This window comes from Wyeomyia smithii, chromosome 2 (genome assembly GCF_029784165.1).
Source record: "Wyeomyia smithii strain HCP4-BCI-WySm-NY-G18 chromosome 2, ASM2978416v1, whole genome shotgun sequence".
NCBI lineage: Eukaryota > Metazoa > Arthropoda > Insecta > Diptera > Culicidae > Wyeomyia > Wyeomyia smithii.
In genome coordinates, this window is record NC_073695.1 from 107843624 (window position 1) to 107861675 (window position 18052).

The window sequence follows — 18052 nt, forward strand, 5'->3', positions numbered from 1 at the left end:
TAACAAACTTTTTACAGCTATTCACTGAAAACTATGCGCACTTCCAAGCGTCATAGTTAACAATTCCTTCGGAATACAATACAATAATTGATGCCATTGTTAGCTCCAGACTACGAAAGATGCTGAAAGGTGAAGAAATACCAAAATAAATAAATTAGATTTTTGCCTTTATATAGGTCATAAAGGAACCACAGTGCACTGGGAGAATCAGAGTCCTATAGAGCGCAAATTATATACGGATCTGTAGGCTACAGCACAAAAGCTGGCTGCGCAAACCGTAATAAGCCCTATTTGCTGCCGCAATCCGTCTCTTCAGCTCGCGGCTCACCTCGTTGTCACATGTCACGCAAGTACCAAGATAATCAAATTCGTCGACCACTTCGAAAGTATCCCCATCCATCTCCACCGCAGCACCAACACCTGCAGAACTACCATGCTCTCTGCCAGACACCATGTACTTCGTTTTGGCAGTGTTAATGTTGAGTCTAATTCTCGTAGCTCCCCTTTTGAGAGCTGTAAAAGCCTCCTAAACTGCTCTACGGTTAACACCAATTATATCAATGTTGTCTGCGATGCCCAGAAGCATGTGAAACTTAGTGATGATGGTGCCGCTCTTCTGCACACCTGCCCTTCGTATTGCACCTTCTAAAGCTATGTTGAACAGCAAGTTAGAGAGCCCGTCACCTTGCTTCAGACCATCTAACGTCACAAACGCATCCGAAAATTTGCCCGATAGCAACGACTGGCAGGGCAATTCGTATTTAACTTCCCCCACGAAGGAAGTGAGCTCCGAGGTAAAGTTCACTTCATGCACCAAGTTCCCCAAGAAGGTACTACTGTGGCTGACAATCAGAGAGAAGGAGATGTCAAAGCCGCTCTTCTTTCGCTCCGGACTAGCCGTGAACGGGGAAATTTATAGTACGAAGTGCCTGTCGAAAGTTGCGTCGTTCATCAAGAAATACCATAAGGCTGAGAGAACACGGTGTTATAGTCGGCTCTGGTGTCGTCCCACTACTCGAAGCAATCGTTGGAGGAGATGGAGCGGCTGAATATCGATGTGGTACCCAAGTTCCACCCTCCCTGCTGGTCTCGACGTACGATGCTGGCCTAACAAGCCGAGTCTCGGCTCGGGAGAGACTGTTAGTGTCAGTAAAATCGTAGCGCTAGCCCCGCAATTGTCCTGTACACTTAACAGTTGGCTGCAAAGTGTGTGTATAATAAACAGAAGGTCGAGTTACAAATTGGAATGTAGCACCAAGGCTTTACTTTACCCAAGTTTCGAACGTCCCCAAGTAACGTCTCATTGACGATTTCTGGACAAGCCTGAAGCGTAAGATCTGCTCCAACAATTTTGTCGCGAAAACTGAGGAGGGATGGATAAATAAAACGGAGGAAGAACTAAAAATCATGCCTACACGCATGTTTTCGTACGCCATGGCGATTGTTCCGGTTAACTACCGGAAGGCCGCACGTAAGAGTTTAGAATTTTTTTGCAAGTAGGCTAACATAATTTTTCTTAGTTATTTTTTGCCACCATTCGAAAAAAAGTCCATTTTTTAACACAAACGTTAAACTTATACTTTCAGGTTGAATACATTGAAGCAGATGGTATGTAACACATTTTTCCCCATCAGTAAGCAATGCCTAAACAAAACACGAGATTCACTTTTTTTCCAGGATAACCAACACAACAGAAGTAGCGTCACTCTTAGAGTAACAACTTGAGGACGAGTTCCTAATATGTCATAAAACTTAAATAGTATTTGAGTTAAGGTTGATACAGCCGAGCAATCTCAATGCTTCCTGATTTGTAACGCCATCTCTGTCTCCGTTAAACATTAAATGTAAGAGGAGTCCCACATCAAGGGGTTCATGCCTTTGGGTACGAAATTGACCCCGTTGGACTTGTACCACTCCAGGACATAACTTGAATAGCGGCCCGAAGCCAGATCCGTCCATAAGGTCGTATGCCCCTAATGTTGTTGCAACAGCAGAATCAGACGCTACTGTAGTCACTTGTAGAGGTAGATCTCCCCGTTATCCCGGTAATCACGAACGAAGCCCTCATTTCGCCACATGAGCCAATTTCTTGCCAAATCAGACATTACTTGGCAAACTTTGACAGTTTCTGCTTCCTTACTTCCTCCAGAGCACAACTTGTGCAGAGCAATGCTGGACAGTGAAAAACCCCGGAAGCTTCCGGAAGTCCGCCTCGACGTAAGTCTCATCATCCATGATGAAACAATAGGGCTGTGTCAGCTTCTAGGTGTACATTTTCCAGGTCCCATGACTTTACCACCGTATTTTGCCATTCGTCACGATTTGGACTTTGTACGTATGCAGTCCCTTCCGGTCCTTGGCTCTCTGAACGAAAGACTTGGACAGATTCAACTTTTTGGACACATCCCTGACCGAAGTATTGGGATTCCGCGTAAACGCTTTCACACTTGTGATCCTGATCGCTAATAGAACATTCATTCTGATGCTAAGATTTCGTAGTAACGTTTAATCACAAAACTAACCGTTGACTACACAATTCCGAGTTGTTTTCCGATGTTCCGATGAGAGCGTTGACGATCTTCCAGATGCTTGCGAATTAATCCCGCACGGATTACTTTTCTAATAACGACATTTTTCCAATTTTCGTAAAACTGACAGCGATAAAAAGACAATGTAAACAATGTACTCTAAACTACTTGCGCCTAAATTTTCAAGACAAAATACCAAAATAATTCTCTACAGCGTTTTTCCTGTGATGCAATTTGATGTGGGACACCCTTTATTATGCCGTGTCAGATAAACGTGGTGTAAAAAAAGAAAATAAGCGATTACTTTACAAACGTTTAAACCATTTTGATTCAAGTGTTGTCACGGTGGCTCACGTGCTATCACGGTTTAAGAGAAAATCACTGTGACAATGTGAATTAATTATGAGTTTATGAAAAGGTCACGTATTCTTTTAAACAAAACTTTTGACAAAAGTCACAGTTACTTACTTAGGAAAGAGTACTTATGTAATGTAACCATAAATTTATCAGGAAAATTTATTTCATGACCGAATGTCATTTGTACCTCAAGTTATCCCCGCGAATACGTAATGGAAAAAGTACTCTTGTTACCAAAATAAAATTGTCTGGTACTCTTCTAAGAAAAACAAATAAATTGTAATTCAATTGTCACAAAGACATAAAAAAGTAAAAATTTGCTTTTTTTCGTAGTGTCTTTTGTGAAAAAATTCACACAAGTTCACGCTTAAAACTTTTTGTTTTATCGACATTAAGTTATGATGGATTCTGGAACCACTCAGAACCATGAAAAATCTACAATAAATCAATCACGATTTTTTGAGCGCCCTGAAATAAACTGTTCGTCAGAAAGTCTAACGAAACATCACGCTTTTTATTGTAACGGGTGACAACTGAAAATTTGGAATTTTTCGAGGTTATCATACTCCACAACAAACAGGCTCAGAGAAAAAGAGAGTATGTAAAAGGGTGGAGCGAAGTGATCGATTTTTCAGAACCAATTTTTTTTTTTGTTGCATTTGGAGCCCCACACAATCCTAAACTTACCGGAAGTCGATTGGTTTTGCCTCCGCTTGGCGTATTGAATTTCAAATTCGTATGGGAAAACCTTTTTGCAAAAGCATTTCCCTTTCTAGAGAGCCCAGCAATGCTTGAACAATGCAATACATTGCGTTAAAGTATAGTAATTAAGGTGCTTAACAACTTTTCCGAAGACCGGGGATGAGTATGTCGAATTGAATGCAGAAAATCATTTTTTTGCCAACACTACCAGTATATTTGCGTCAGTGGGATTACCATCAGAAGTTTTATGTCGTTTCGAGTCAGGACACTCAGTTGTACCAAGCAAACAAATGTAGGTCAACATTCTAGGCGCAGATAGGATCTACACCATGTTGCAGAGGTAACTTCTGATGAAAATCGGACTGACACCGTGGTAGTGTTACAGTGTTACTACATTCAATTCGACTACTTACTTCAATTCGACAAACTTAACTTTGAACAGTTATAACATTTTTTGGGGATATCCTAACTCTTTGGTGTCTTCGGTAAAGTTGTTGAGCATCAAGAAAAAAAATGCATAAAAACAGGTTTCCCCATAGAAATTTTTATACAAATTTGAAATGCAAGCGCTCTCTCTCTCTCTTCCTCTCCAGTATTTTTTGTTTTCCTTATGTATGCCCAGCTCTGTTCTAAATGGCCTCGAAACAAGGAGCATTCCGCAAGCGTATTGTACAGTTCGTTATAAACTGCACAACAATTTTGGCAAAAAGTTCACGGTAAACCATTTTGAAAGTAAAAATCTTTTGGTTTGTACTGCGCATAATTCCCTGAAAACCTCAACCATAATCCATCAAGAAAGTTGTAGAAGACCGGGCAGTGTAGTGGACAGAAAAGAACTTTTTCTTTTTTATCTAAGTGGCTTGACTATAAAACAAAATGTACGTCAGAACGATGTTTGAACAAAATTATGTTTCCATTTCTTCCAAAACACCATACCGATGAAAAGTAACGTGTTTCGGCCAGACAAAATATTATCACATTACGTCGAAAAAAACACAAATAAGCAACGCTACGAATCTACCTCAGTGACGTCGAATCGAGGATTTCCTTGGGATTTTAAAATCCTTAGGGGCAAAAATAACTGAAGATCAACGAACTGCAAACGATTGTTAGGTATAATTAACAGATGCATTCGAAAAGTCGACGTGAAGGCCCTACAACGCTCTTGGTAACGGACCTTTCTCAAATGTTCATTTTTTTAGTTCATTTTTTTTAGTTCATGTTTCTTCATGAGAAATAAATCCGTTTTTTAAGTCCATCCAACTTTTTTTGACAGCAGTAGAAAAAAATTCCAAATTTTTAGTTGTGACTTCAATGTTTTCATTATATAAATGTTGTGTTATGCATTTCACGTAGGGTAATCGCTCCATTATTCATCTCAACAGTTAGTTACACCTATATTCATCTTATTTCTCTCATTTGTCCAATTATCTTCAAACTTTTACATTTTTTTTGAAGTAAATCTATTTGCTTTTCGATTTTGTCAAGTGATTGAATGTTTTGAGTTTAAAATATGGTTTAATTTGACGATGAATTGATAAAAAAAGCGTGATGAGATGAATATAGGTACTGGGATGAATATAGGAGCGATTACCCTATTTGTTGTGGTAAATTAGAGCTAGATTTGTTTGAAATGAGTAGACAGGTTGTTTGATTAAGACTTGTACTTTGGCGTGTACAGTTAAAATTTGTTTTCTCGAAATATCTTGTAAAAGGCTACACTTGGGAATGTGTTAGATGATTTTGGATTTAAATTACGTTACCGGTAAAAAGTTTGAAATCGCTTCAATAATTATTGCAACACCCAGTTTAAAAATTGCAGCACCCCTGAAAGTTTAACATCATCTAATATGGGCAGATATATGATACTCTATCACTTGATTCCGACAACCGGGAGATTGACCAAATATCATCCAATATAGGTATTTCCGTAATCGGAATAATGCACAGAAGATAAAAATCGAAGCGTTGTTTGACCAATAAATAGTTAATGGGTTCGATGATGGCAATTTCGGTCACGGGTTACTTTTTTTGCCCTGAGGACGAGGAAATATATCCTTGAAACGTCGGCTTTGACATAATAAAACGTGTTTTAAAGTAACCCGTGACCGAAATTGCCATCATCGAACCCATTGATAAAAATCGACGCCAGACGAAATTTTGAAATCCCAGATGGGAGCTTCCGAAGCAATTATTTGCTTAAAACGACGATCAATATTTGCTTGCCGTGTAATATCAAATTATTTGCTTAATTTATTTGTCAAAAATATATGCTGTCTTATTCAGTAAACGATAAATTAAGAAATATTTTCTTCGTCTCATGGCTTTTTTTGCTAGTGAGTTTACTACTAAGCGGAAAGTTGCTTGATTTTTTCTTTGTTTATTGACAAAAAATTTTGAAACCTGTAAATTGATAAAATAAAATTGAAACCCGTAAATCAATGCGACCAGAAATAAATAAATTAATAAAACTCAGTCAGTGTAACTTGGGTCGTGGCCGCGATTTCACATTAATTACGAAGGCATTCAAATGCTCTAAAATCTGGCTGCCAAACACACAGCTTTATCTTAAACAAACTAAAAGTATTGGACTGTTAAGTTTCTCTTGAAATGTAGCAAAAGCTGGAATCGGTAATTTAGAAGTATTTTAGAAATCAGACACCAGCTGTGATTCAGCGATTTTAAGCAAAGTTTTACAGAAGGGAACTACTTTATTTGGGCCTAACGAAAAATTGTCGGTGGAACTGAGGCGATTGATGGACGATTGTTCATGAATTTCTGGGGTGAACTTGAATAAATTTTGTTCTTCAATTCATAATTAAATTGTAAACGATTGTTTGAAACTTTTTATAAATAAACTTTATTTGAAATCTCATTTTTGCTAAGGATTTTTTCCTTTCCCGGTTCCCGGGAATTCCCGGGAAATGAGATTTTTCATTCCCGTTTCCCGGAAAATCTATTCTCGGGAATATTGCAAACCCTACAATAAATGAATCAAAGTGCAGTTGATGTTGAGAAGTTCAAGTCCCGGACCCCACGTTTCGGTTTATTTATTATCTACTTTCATGTACCTACTGACATTAGGTTTAACTCTATACATGATCATCAGAGTGTAGGGTAGAGAACATATTTTAAGCAGCTTTAGGAGCCGCCTGTGTGTTGAGAAGAAATACTCGAAATCTGTAAGGTGAAATACAAACATAAGTGTATCAGAATGTTCTCTATCTTTTTCCCTATCAGCACTTGTTTTCAGATTCTACAACCGATTTAGCAAACTTTAACAATAATCAATTAAAGTTCCCTATCGAGGGACACTAATCCAATCACCCCGAACCTTTTAAGCAGTTTGCATCTGTTTTGCAGGGGATTTTCGTCAACACACAAATAGCGCCTGAATTGCTGCAATTTTTTTTTCGTTTGATTTTTTTTTTGTTCATCTATAATTTATTTGACACGGCACAAATACAATTTAATGTTTAACGGCGCCAATTATATCTGGTAGCTTACTTTCTAAAGTATCTTAATAACTAAAAGCCAATTTTTTATCCTCGCTGCCGACTACGAGCTGAAACTAAATGTAACTTAAAGCTATAATATTTTGCATTAAAAGCACTGGTTTGCTGTATGATGGTTTTCATTGCCATAGGTAAGCACATGTTCCGCTGCTGGGCCAAGATATTACGGACTGGCATATTGGGTTGTCTCCCTCGGGACCTGAGAGTATCGTGCGGGTCTAGTTGCTGTTTCCGGATCCGGGGTCTTAACGTGTTCTTGTCGTTTGGTTGGATGCAGGCGGAAGGGAATAGGATTAAACTGGGGCGTGGATGGATTTCAGGAAAACGTATATAAGGGACATGTAGGATAGGTCACGGCTCGCCAAGACATCATGAACAGGAACAGCCGGCTGCCTACCTTCGGCCTGCAGGGAAGCTATTAATCTAGACCTGGCGTCACGGTGTACAGGGCATGACCAAACAACGTGCTCTATGTCGTGATAACCTTCACCACAGGCACAGATACCACTCTCCCCGAGCCCAACACGACGGAGATGCGCGTCAAATCTATAGTGATTGGACATAAGCCGGGACATCACGCAACCCCTTGAACCACGGGTTCGTCGATACCTTGGGGATTATGGAATGTAACCACCTTCCCAGTTCCCCTCTGGTCCAAGCATTTTGCCAACTGATGATCGTATTCTGACGTACAAATGAGAAAAATTCATTAAAGGCAATTGGTCTTTCATAAATTCCACCGTTTGTTGCGCCCACCTTAGCCAAAGAGTCCGCTTTCTCATTGCCCGGTATCGAGCAGTGAGAAGGGACCCACGCTAAGGTAATCTGAGTAGATTTTTCGGATAAAGCACTCAGATGTTCCCGTATTTTCCCCAGGAAATACGGAGAGTGCTTAACATCTTTCATCGATCGGAGAGCCTCAATGGAATTGAGACTGTCCGTAAAGATGAAATAATGGTCCGTGGGCATTTTTTTGATAATCCCTAGGGTGTACTGAATTGCAGCCGATTCTGCGACGTAAACAGAAGCAGGATTATCAAGCTTATGGGAGACGGTTAAATTGTTATTGAAAATACCGAAGCCAGAGGACCCATCAAAAAGTGATCCGTCAGTGTAGAACATATTGTCGCAGTTGATGTTTCGATATTTATTGGAAAAAATTTTGGGGATCTGCTGCACGCGTAAATGATCCGGGATTCCACGAGTTTCTTCTATCATGGATGTATCGAAAAACACAGTAGAATCAGAAGTATTTGATAAGTCGACACGATTTGGAATATTCGAAGAAGGGTTAATATTTTGGGACATGTGATTGAAATACAATGTCATAAAACGGGTTTGAGAATTAAGTTCGATTAACCTTTAAAAATTTTCAATCACAGGACGGTTCAAGACCTCACATTTGATAAGAATGCGAGAAGACAGGCTCCAGAAGCGGTTTTTCAATGGTAGTACTCCAGCTAAGACCTCCAAACTCATCGTATGGGTCGACTGCATGCAACCCAAGGCGATACGCAAACAACGATATTGTATTCGCTCCAGTTTGATCAAATGTGTGTTTGCTGCGGAGCGGAAGCAGAAACACCCGTACTCAATAACAGACAATATCGTTGTTTGGTAAAGATTTATTAGGTCTCCTGAGTGGGCTCCCCACCATTGTCCGGTTATTGTACGAAGAAAATTCACTCTTTGTTGACATTTTTTCATCAGATACCTAACGTGACAACCCCAAGTGCCTTTAGAGTCGAACCAGACACCAAGATATTTGTGTACCAAAACCTGAGAAATCGTTTTACCCATTAATTGTGTTTGAAGCTGAGCAGGTTCATGCTTCCTAGAAAAAACTACTATCTCAGTCTTCTCCGGAGAGAATTCGATACCTAGCTGTAAAGCCCAAGCAGACAAATTGTCCAAGGTATCTTGCAATGGTCCTTGCAAATCGGCAGCTTTGGCTCCTGTTACAGAGATTACACTGTCGTCTGCAAGTTGTCTTATCGTGCATGAATTTGCCAGACATTCGTCGATGTCATCTACATAAAAGTTGGGGCTTAAACATGAGCCCTGGGGAAGACCCATGTAGCTAATGCGAAAAGTTGCCAAATCGCCGTGCGTAAAATGCATGTGCTTTTCGGACAGCAAATTGTGCAAAAAATTGTTCAAAATTGGAGAAAATCCTTGTCGGTGAAGTTTACCCGAAAGAAAGTCAATAGAAACGGAATCAAAAGCCCCCTTAATGTCCAAGAACGCAGACGCCATTTGTTCTTTGCGAGCATACGCCAGCTGAATATCTGTTGAAAGCAACGCAAGACAATCATTCGTCCCTTTGGCACGGCGGAAGCCAAATTGAGTATCTGATAGTAGACCATTTGATTCGACCCAATGGTCTAATCGACGGAGTATCATTTTTTCCATCAATTTCCGGATACAGGATAGCGTTGCAATCGGCCTATAAGAGTTGTGATCAGAAGCTGGTTTCCCTGGTTTTTGGATGGCGATCACCTTCACTTGCCTCCAATCCTGCGGTACAATGTTTTGCTCCAGGAACTTATTAAATAAGTTCAACAAGTGCCTCTTGGCATTGCCGGGTAGATTCTTCAACAAGTTGAATTTGATTCTATCTAACCCAGGCGCGTTATTGTTACAGGACAGGAGGGCAACTGAAAATTCTGCCATCGTAAAAGGTGATTCTATCGCGTCGTGGCCCGGAGACGCATCGCGAACAATGTTTCGCTCAGGAACAGAGTCCGGACATACTTTCCTGGCAAAATCAAATATCCACCGACTTGAAGACTCCTCGCTTTCGTTGACCGTTACGCGATTCCGCATTCTTCGGGCTGTGTTCCAAAGAGTGCTCATCGATGTCTCCCTCGACGTCTCGTTCACGAACCGACGCCAATATCCGCGTTTCTTTGCTTCAGCCAGGCTTGTAAGCTTGGTATTAAGCTCCGAATACCGTATATAGTCGTCGGGTATACCTCCCTTCTGGAAGGCCAAAAACGCGTCGGATCTTTGCGTGTAGACATCGGAGCACTCTTGGTCCCACCACGGAGTGGGAGGCCGTTCTTTGATCGTTACGCCGGGATATTTCTTCGTTTGGGCTTGCAACGCGGCGTCGAGAATCAAGCCCGCGAGAAGGTTGTATTCTTCAAGTGGTGGATGATGTTGAATCGACTCGACCGCTTTGGAAATCGTTTCCTCGTATAACTTCCAATCGACATTCCGTGTGAGGTCATACGGAATGTCAATTGGTCGCATGCGAGTTGACCCGTTAGTAATTGAAATAAGAATAGGCAAATGGTCGCTACCGTGAGGATCGAGGATTACCTTCCATGTGCAATCCAACCGTAGCGACGTCGAACATAAGGATAGATCCAAAGCGCTTGGGCGCGCTGGAGGTTTCGGGATACGTGTCATTTCACCGTTGTTTAAAATAGTCATGTCGAAGTCATCGCAAAGGTTATAGATTAGAGAGGAGCGGTTATCATTGTAAGTGGAACCCCAAGCCACACCACCACACATGAGAGTTGAAGTCTCCCAAAATCAAACGTGGCGAGGGAAGAGGTTCTATTAAATCAAAGAGCAGCCGTTGCCCAATCTGTGCTCTGGGAGGAATATATATTGAGGCAATACAAAGCTCTTTACCTTGTATTGTCATTTGACATGCGACAACTTCGATGCCTGGAATCAGGGGAGGTTAATACGATAGAAAGAATAGCACTTTTTAATCCCTAAAAGTACTCCTCCATATGGGGTGTCTCGATCAAGGCGAATAATATTAAAATCATGGAAGTTGAGATCAATATTTGAAGTAAGCCAAGTTTCACAAAGGGAAAATGCATCGCATTTGTTTCTATTTATTAAAACTTTAAATGAATCCATTTTTGGTAAAATACTTCTACAATTCCACTGTAAAACAGAGATAGAATCCTTCGTATACGCAGATGAATTAGGCATCGAAGGATACAATCGCTGCAAGGAGGGGCCATTGGGCAGTCAACTGCTTCAAAAATGATCTAACTGTTGGGAGGAATGCTGTAAGAAAAATTTTTATTGGATCGGGTACATTGAAAGTTTCAAAAATCCAGTCCACAATGTCAGAAAATTTCACTAATCCAGAGTTTGTTTCATCAACTGGGAGTGCAAAAGGAACAACTGGGGTTTTAGATGTTCCTGGCAGTGCTGGGAACTCCTTCTGGGAATTTAAATTTGCAAGCCCAGGAGGAGTTTGCTTCGGTTTTTCCGCAGCACTGTTTGGTTTGTTTGTAACTTTCATTTCACTTTGGGAAATCTTAGGACCTTTTCGGGGAAGTTTAGGAGAGGAAATATTTTTCCTCTTTCTAGACGCCCCAGGATTGGCATAAGTTGTTCCCGCTGGTGAATCGTCAGAATCGGTTTCATCAGAGGACAACAGATCAAAGGGGTTCGATGTTATGGTAGAAGTGGTCACGGTCTTCTTCAGCATCTCAGCGTAAGATCGCTTTGAACGCTCCTTAAGTGACCGCTTGATTTTATCTCTGCGCTGCATGTACACCGGGCATGTGGAGAGCTCATGCTGATTTTCCCCGCAGTGAATACATTTTTCAGCATTTACACTGCAAGAATCGTCCGCATGAGTTTCTCCACACTTGCTACATCGTGCCTTATTGCAGCAGTAGGCGGCTGTGTGGCTTAGCTGCTTGCAATTGGTGCAATTCATAACACGGCGTACATACAATCGCACAGGCAGGCGAACCCGATCGATCGAGACGTTGCTAGGGAGAGCAGATCCGGCAAACGTAACACGAAATGAGCCTGACGGAGTGTACACTTTTGTGCCGTTTACAAGAGACACAGACCGCAATTGCTTGCAATCTATGATTTTTACTTTTACGTCGTGACACAAAGCATTTTTGAAGCAGCTAAAACCGCTTGCCAAGATACACTCGACCGACAGACTCGAATCGGTTATGACACCGTCGATCTCCACGTCTCGTGCGAGTATGTAAACGCGATACTCGCGTGTGAAGAGCTCAGAGCAAGCGATAGCATTGGCCTGTGCCAGGTCACTGACCACGACACGGAGCTTGTTGGGTCTGACCTTGGAGATTTCGGTCACGGCCTTTTACCCCTCCGTCAGGTCTTTCGAAATCTGCAGGATGTTTAACGGTTTCGATTTCGGTCCTGATTTTGGCCGAAAGAAAACAGTAAAGCTGCCCTGAGATCCGTCCGGGTAAAGCCTGGGTCGAGGGGGGACTGGAGAATTAACAGAGGAAGGGTTGGCAGGAGGGACAGGGTCGGAGGGGTTCGGGGATGGTGGCACGGGAGGCGAGGGATCTACATCCATCGCGCTAAATCTAGCGCACTAGCGCCGACAGAACACATACCTCTTTACTTCTCCTTTCAGCAGGGTTGGTTGTCCGAACGGTCGAAGCTGCAGCCGTTACAGCCAGCAGCACCAATACAGCAGCTCCAAACAGCCACCAGCAGCGAGCCGGGTGTGTGATCACTCAGCACAGCGACACAACTCGCTGTCAACTGTTGGCTTCTTCTTTTTCCTCCTTTGTGTTGAGATTCTCGTCCACTGCTGTAGCACAAATCACTTAGCAGCCAAATCGGCTTACGCACCAGCAAACAGCCTCGATGCGAAACAGTTGCACAAAGGCGGGCGACCTTGAACCTTCACTCGACCAGGCAAACAATGCCAACACTTGCTCGCGCGTCTTTTGTTTTATATTCTATCGGAGCGATCACCAAACACGTCCTATACTGATGCGTGTTCGGCACAGAGTGGATTTCGTTTGATGTTTGTTCAAAGATTTTTCTGTATTGAACGGAATTTTATGTATTCGTTAGACAGCTAGTTAATCATAGTTTTCGTTTTCATCATTGAAATTGTCGATATTGATCGAAATTCAAGAAATTGAGGCCATTTTGAGATGCGCATTCTTTGAAAAAATAATACCTCGTCTATAAGCAGGCTTGAAAACTCAAATTCAACTATTAAGCAATGAGAAATAGTGTAACGGATCTGGGAGGTACAGAAAATCCGATCCGGAATCTTGAAAGTCCGATTTTTTTTTTTTGTACCGGATCAGCACCCAACTTGTTGTTCCGATGTCGAACACAGATGAAGACATCTTCCTTTTAACTTTTATTATTAAGAGATAGATTGCAGTCGTGTCAGAGTACGTTGACTTTTATCTGAATGCCCGAAGTGAAAAGAAAAAAATATCCAGAATACATTTCAAACCAAATATCACAGATTTTTGAATAATTCTTTATCAATAAAAGCTACACCAATCCCAAGTCCAGACCCAGTTTCAGTTTTACACATAGGTTTGTTTTCTCACCGAATCACCACCAAAATGATTTAAAAGGAACTACTTCAATTATTTTATTAATAAACTTCACTAGTATATGATGCATTCTCAATTTTCGCCTAAGCGTATAGGGTAGATGATCCAATAGTTGTGGTAGCACCAATAGTTGCGGCATCGCTTTTAAATTCATCGTTTGAACTAATTAGAACCGAATTGCTTATGCTACATATTGAAGAAATAATAGATTAAACATAAGTACATATGTTACTACAACAATATATACTGGAAATATCCAAATTACTGAAGAATACTGTATTTTTCAGAAACTTACCCGGAAGGCACCACTCACTACCCATGTTCTTATATTGTCCACGAAGGTTTTGAGATATATGTGTGGTTTTAGTACGATTATTACTCATATAATTATTTTCCCAGATAATAGTTTATTATGGAAACTGTTTCACAGGTGAAGTTCGTTAATAGATGATCATATTATTTATAAATTACTTCCTCCACTATTGGATCACAGAATACACTATGCTCTTATAGTTACGGTATGTTTCGCAATTCTGATTTACGTTTATCAGAACATATGTATGTGGGACTACTTGTGTATATTAGGGACAAGCAGGTACTAGGGGACATACCTAAATGATGTAACTTATTACTGTTCAATTTTTGAACCCCACATTCCCCTGCCACCGTGTATTTACCGATACTTCATACATGATCGGCCACAAAAGCTATCGCTCACACCCCTAAAATGCTATATGATTTATGTATGACCTCTTAATCGATGCTAACCCACTGCTTTTGGTCTTTTAACGAGCCTTTCACAGCTTCAATCGCTCTTTTAGTAAACACTAACGTCGAAAATGTATGCGCAAACATGGTACGAAGCAGAGGTAATCTGCCGGTACCCGCATAACTGTCCCATACTGATTTTGGTCACTTTTCAGTTATCATCGGAAATCGACTTAATTGTTATCATATTTTCTGTAAAAAAATTAAAATTGATACTTTTGTATGGAAAAACATGGAAAAAATACCAAGTTGTTTTTGTCCCATATTGAAAGTACCCGCATTACAGTCCCACTGCATAGTGGTATAAACTGAAAACATATAATTTTGCTCCCGATTAGTGTATATCGTATTATTCTAGGCATATAGAAGTATGACATTTAATTAACTAGACTAATGTCGTTTTTCTGTAGTACAATCTACGTTGCCAATGATACTGCCGGTTGCTGGTTGAATTTATATGTGAAGGGACAAAATATGCGAGTACTTTTGAAATGTACCCGCATATTTTGTCCCATTTTGTCTTCTTCTCAAGTTATATAACGTAAAACCAATTCCATCCATGTTTTTTTGTTTTCAACGATAAACTTGTGCTGCCATGAAACTGTTATGGTCATTGGTTCTGGATGTAATTGCTGGAAATCCGAAAATTCATGGATAATATTAAATCGCTGTTTTCTCAACATGTTGTTTTTCATTATGGGATAGTTATCCGGGTACCGGCAGTAATAGACTCTAACTTCCAGTGTTGAGAAGTCACCATTTGTGAAAAAAAAATTCTTCTGAATATTTCAAAATGAGCGCCATTGGTCCTTCTCTTCAGCCAATTTCAGCTCTTATCAAATGTTAGTCTAAAGACATTTTATAAAAAGTATGCAAAATTTGTTTTATTTTAATAAGACCTACATACTCTCACTGAATTTTGCCAACATCTGATCAAATTGGCGCAAAATCCGTCTCTTAGTTAACTTCGTGCATTTTTGTATTTACTTGCAAACCGAATTGTCAACCTTTTAAAAACAATATGGTAAATAGTAAAACAATCAAAAACCACTTCAAGCGAGGCAAATACCTTCATTTAACCAAGCAAACACGAATGTTTTATATACCGCAACTACAGGAACACCCATTCACAATTATAGGAACTCTACCGCAACTATTGGAACAAAAGCGTGCAACATATTTTAGTTAATTTAAACCCTCAAAGCGGGTTCAAAGTCAATTTTTAGGAGCAAAATTATCAAATAGAACCCATTTCAACAGAAAATAGTGAAACGGACCAACTAGATTCTTTTTTCTTAGCCAAAACATGGCTAAACATGCATAACTCGTGCTTAGCTCCTCCACTATTGGGTCATTTACCCTACTCTCCGCACATTTATGATTGATTGTGATAATATTTCAAACAAATTGATTACATTATAGCCGGGAGGGAATTTTACAACATTTTAAATTGAATTCAACGTAAACAATCTCATTCACTCTCTGCGAAACCGCCTTCAATCACACTGAGCTGATCCAAAGGTATGCTAAAATTTAATAATCAATTATAAACTTGCACGGATGATCCAAAGCGATTGCGGTAAAAAAGCACACGCAAATCTCTAGCACATCCTCCTTCCCCTGGCTCACAATTAGCACCACCATTGCTAATCCAAAGTAGTTGGACAAGTTTTATTATACATTGAATTGCAAATTGCAGTAGGACATTCCCACGTCCAGTCTCGTAAGTGAAACCGGTTGGAGCTTATCGCTATGCCACTCATGACGTGATAGATTGTCAGAGACAGATTACTCACGGAAACGACCCCACTGCGTTCATCATTTAATTCGCGGACTGAAGATTTTGAAGATTTCCATGTTGATTTCCCCAGGGCCGGTATTCGAACAGACAGTGGTTTAACAGTTCAATTGTGTTTCCCACTAGTAACGTATAAACAAACTTTTGGCAGAAATTTTTCCCTCCGAGTGGGCGCCATTCTTCGATTCGGAAATGAATACTCACATCGGTGCTTATTGTGAAACGATTGTTTGGTTCTCCGAAATCATCAGCTAATGAAATCGCACCAGCGCAATGTTTATGTTTGTTTCGTTTATGCATTGAACCTTCTTGAGCATAAATAAAAAATTAAAAGAACAAACAGCCATAGCTGAATAGTAGGGAGTGGTATCGAAAAGTGTTATTAGATTTCGTTAATATTTATCAGTTCAATACCTCGGGATCGAGATTCGCAACAAACATTCCATGTTTTGGATTATTTTCAATCATCTGTTTCCGATTTGCACAATAATGTACTCATACTAAATGTTAAATGCTATGAATACATTAAAAATATACACGTATTGTTTTGATTTATTATTCATAGAGAATCACTAGTTTTAAATCGCTTAATATGTAACCTCTGAGAAATTCCCCCTTTCTCTCTGCCTGCATGCGCAAGTTTGAAAACTATTGTCACAATTCATCGACCAGTATCAAGGTAGCAATTTCAAAGCCAAAGCAATTCCATTTGCCGCAAATTAGTCAAATTCCCAGCCTAACGTCAAACAATGGTCACGCGCTAACCCTAGAGATAGCCATCATAATCACCTGCTTTGCTTTGTTCTAAAATTCCTTCAGGCTGAAAACCGGAAATTGGCTAGGAATAAACAGCCCCCTAACACAGACAAGCTATTCGAGTGGCAGTTGGTGTCTAGTAACGAATAAACGAAGAATTCATTGACATATAAAAATATCATTCGGAAAGTCCACTAGTTAACCAATTAGCAGAAACAGAACAACCTTTCATAACATGCAGGCGTCTTGTTAACGATCTACACACAATTCTTCATTCAAACTGGTTCCCTCGTGACTCACTCAAGTCTCTAGAGTCTTCAACGCGAATGAAAGAGATGTTTCAATATTAACAATCAACTTCGGCTATTTTTTTTTTACCTGGCGATCGTTTATGCTTCCCAAAACGCAGTTCTACCGATTCATTCACAATTTTTTTCGGTCGGATTCTCGTATCACTTATTGACAGACAACTAAACACCTTCACTATAGCACCGAGAAATACCGAACCATTAAATACATACTAACTGACCGAAACTCTTCGCCTTCCACTGAGCTGAGGGTTCGCAAGCTAAGCCGCGAATCCCAAATTCCACGGAGAAACAAACGCAGATGCGAGCTATCGCGTCAAGCAACCGGAGACAACTGAACCTTGTTGGCACGCAATGCCGGCTGCACCTCGAATTCGAACTGAGCTCGCGCTCGCCTATTTGTATTGAATCAGCGTGATCCGCAGCGGCGTCTAACAACCGCAGCACGATATCACGACTACAACATGGAACATGGGGCACTTTTTCGGGAATTCCCTTTACCTCCCAGTAGTTCCAGCAGTAGCTGGAAGGAGAGTTGCTAAAATTTTAACCACACATACAGATTTAGTGTTAATGGGTCACCAGTTTTCACATGTTGAAGTTTGCAATGTGAAGAAGATAAATTGAATGTGAATATTTTTTTTTTTTGCTTGAAATTCCCTAGAGTGTAGCTAACATATCATCAATTCATTACTACTTCTACATAGCGGCTAGTAGCAACTAATTCCGTGAAGTATGGGAGGATCGGTCAGTACCAAGGGGGTGCAATGGGCGGCATAATCGTTTGCTATTTACCGGCTAATAGCGGCTACGAAGATTGTTTACACTCCGGCTAAGTTATTACAAACAATAAGCTTTTGTAATTCAACCGTGCGTTCTACTTGTACTCTATTTTTGAGGATACAGAGCCAAAATTTCTCGTTAGTATGTATGTATAATGTATGAACATCTGACCGGACCAGCGCATATCTATTACACGAGCTCT

The 18052-nt window shown here is 40.4% G+C and overlaps 1 protein-coding gene across 4 annotated transcripts in view; it reads right to left on the reverse strand.

Annotated features, from left to right (window-relative positions):
* The window catches only part of LOC129725494 (G-protein coupled receptor Mth2-like), a 111075-nt gene extending 93655 nt beyond the window's left edge, over positions 1 to 17420 (reverse strand). For 3 of the 4 annotated variants that reach the window (XM_055681418.1, XM_055681422.1, XM_055681421.1), the window contains exon 1: positions 17138 to 17420. The gene's annotated coding sequence lies outside the window, so the exon portion shown is untranslated. Of the gene's footprint in view, positions 1 to 12465; positions 12573 to 17137 lie in introns of those variants that run through there. The other variant, XM_055681420.1, reaches the window with a different exon arrangement.
* Positions 17421 to 18052: the final 632 nt, after the last annotated feature.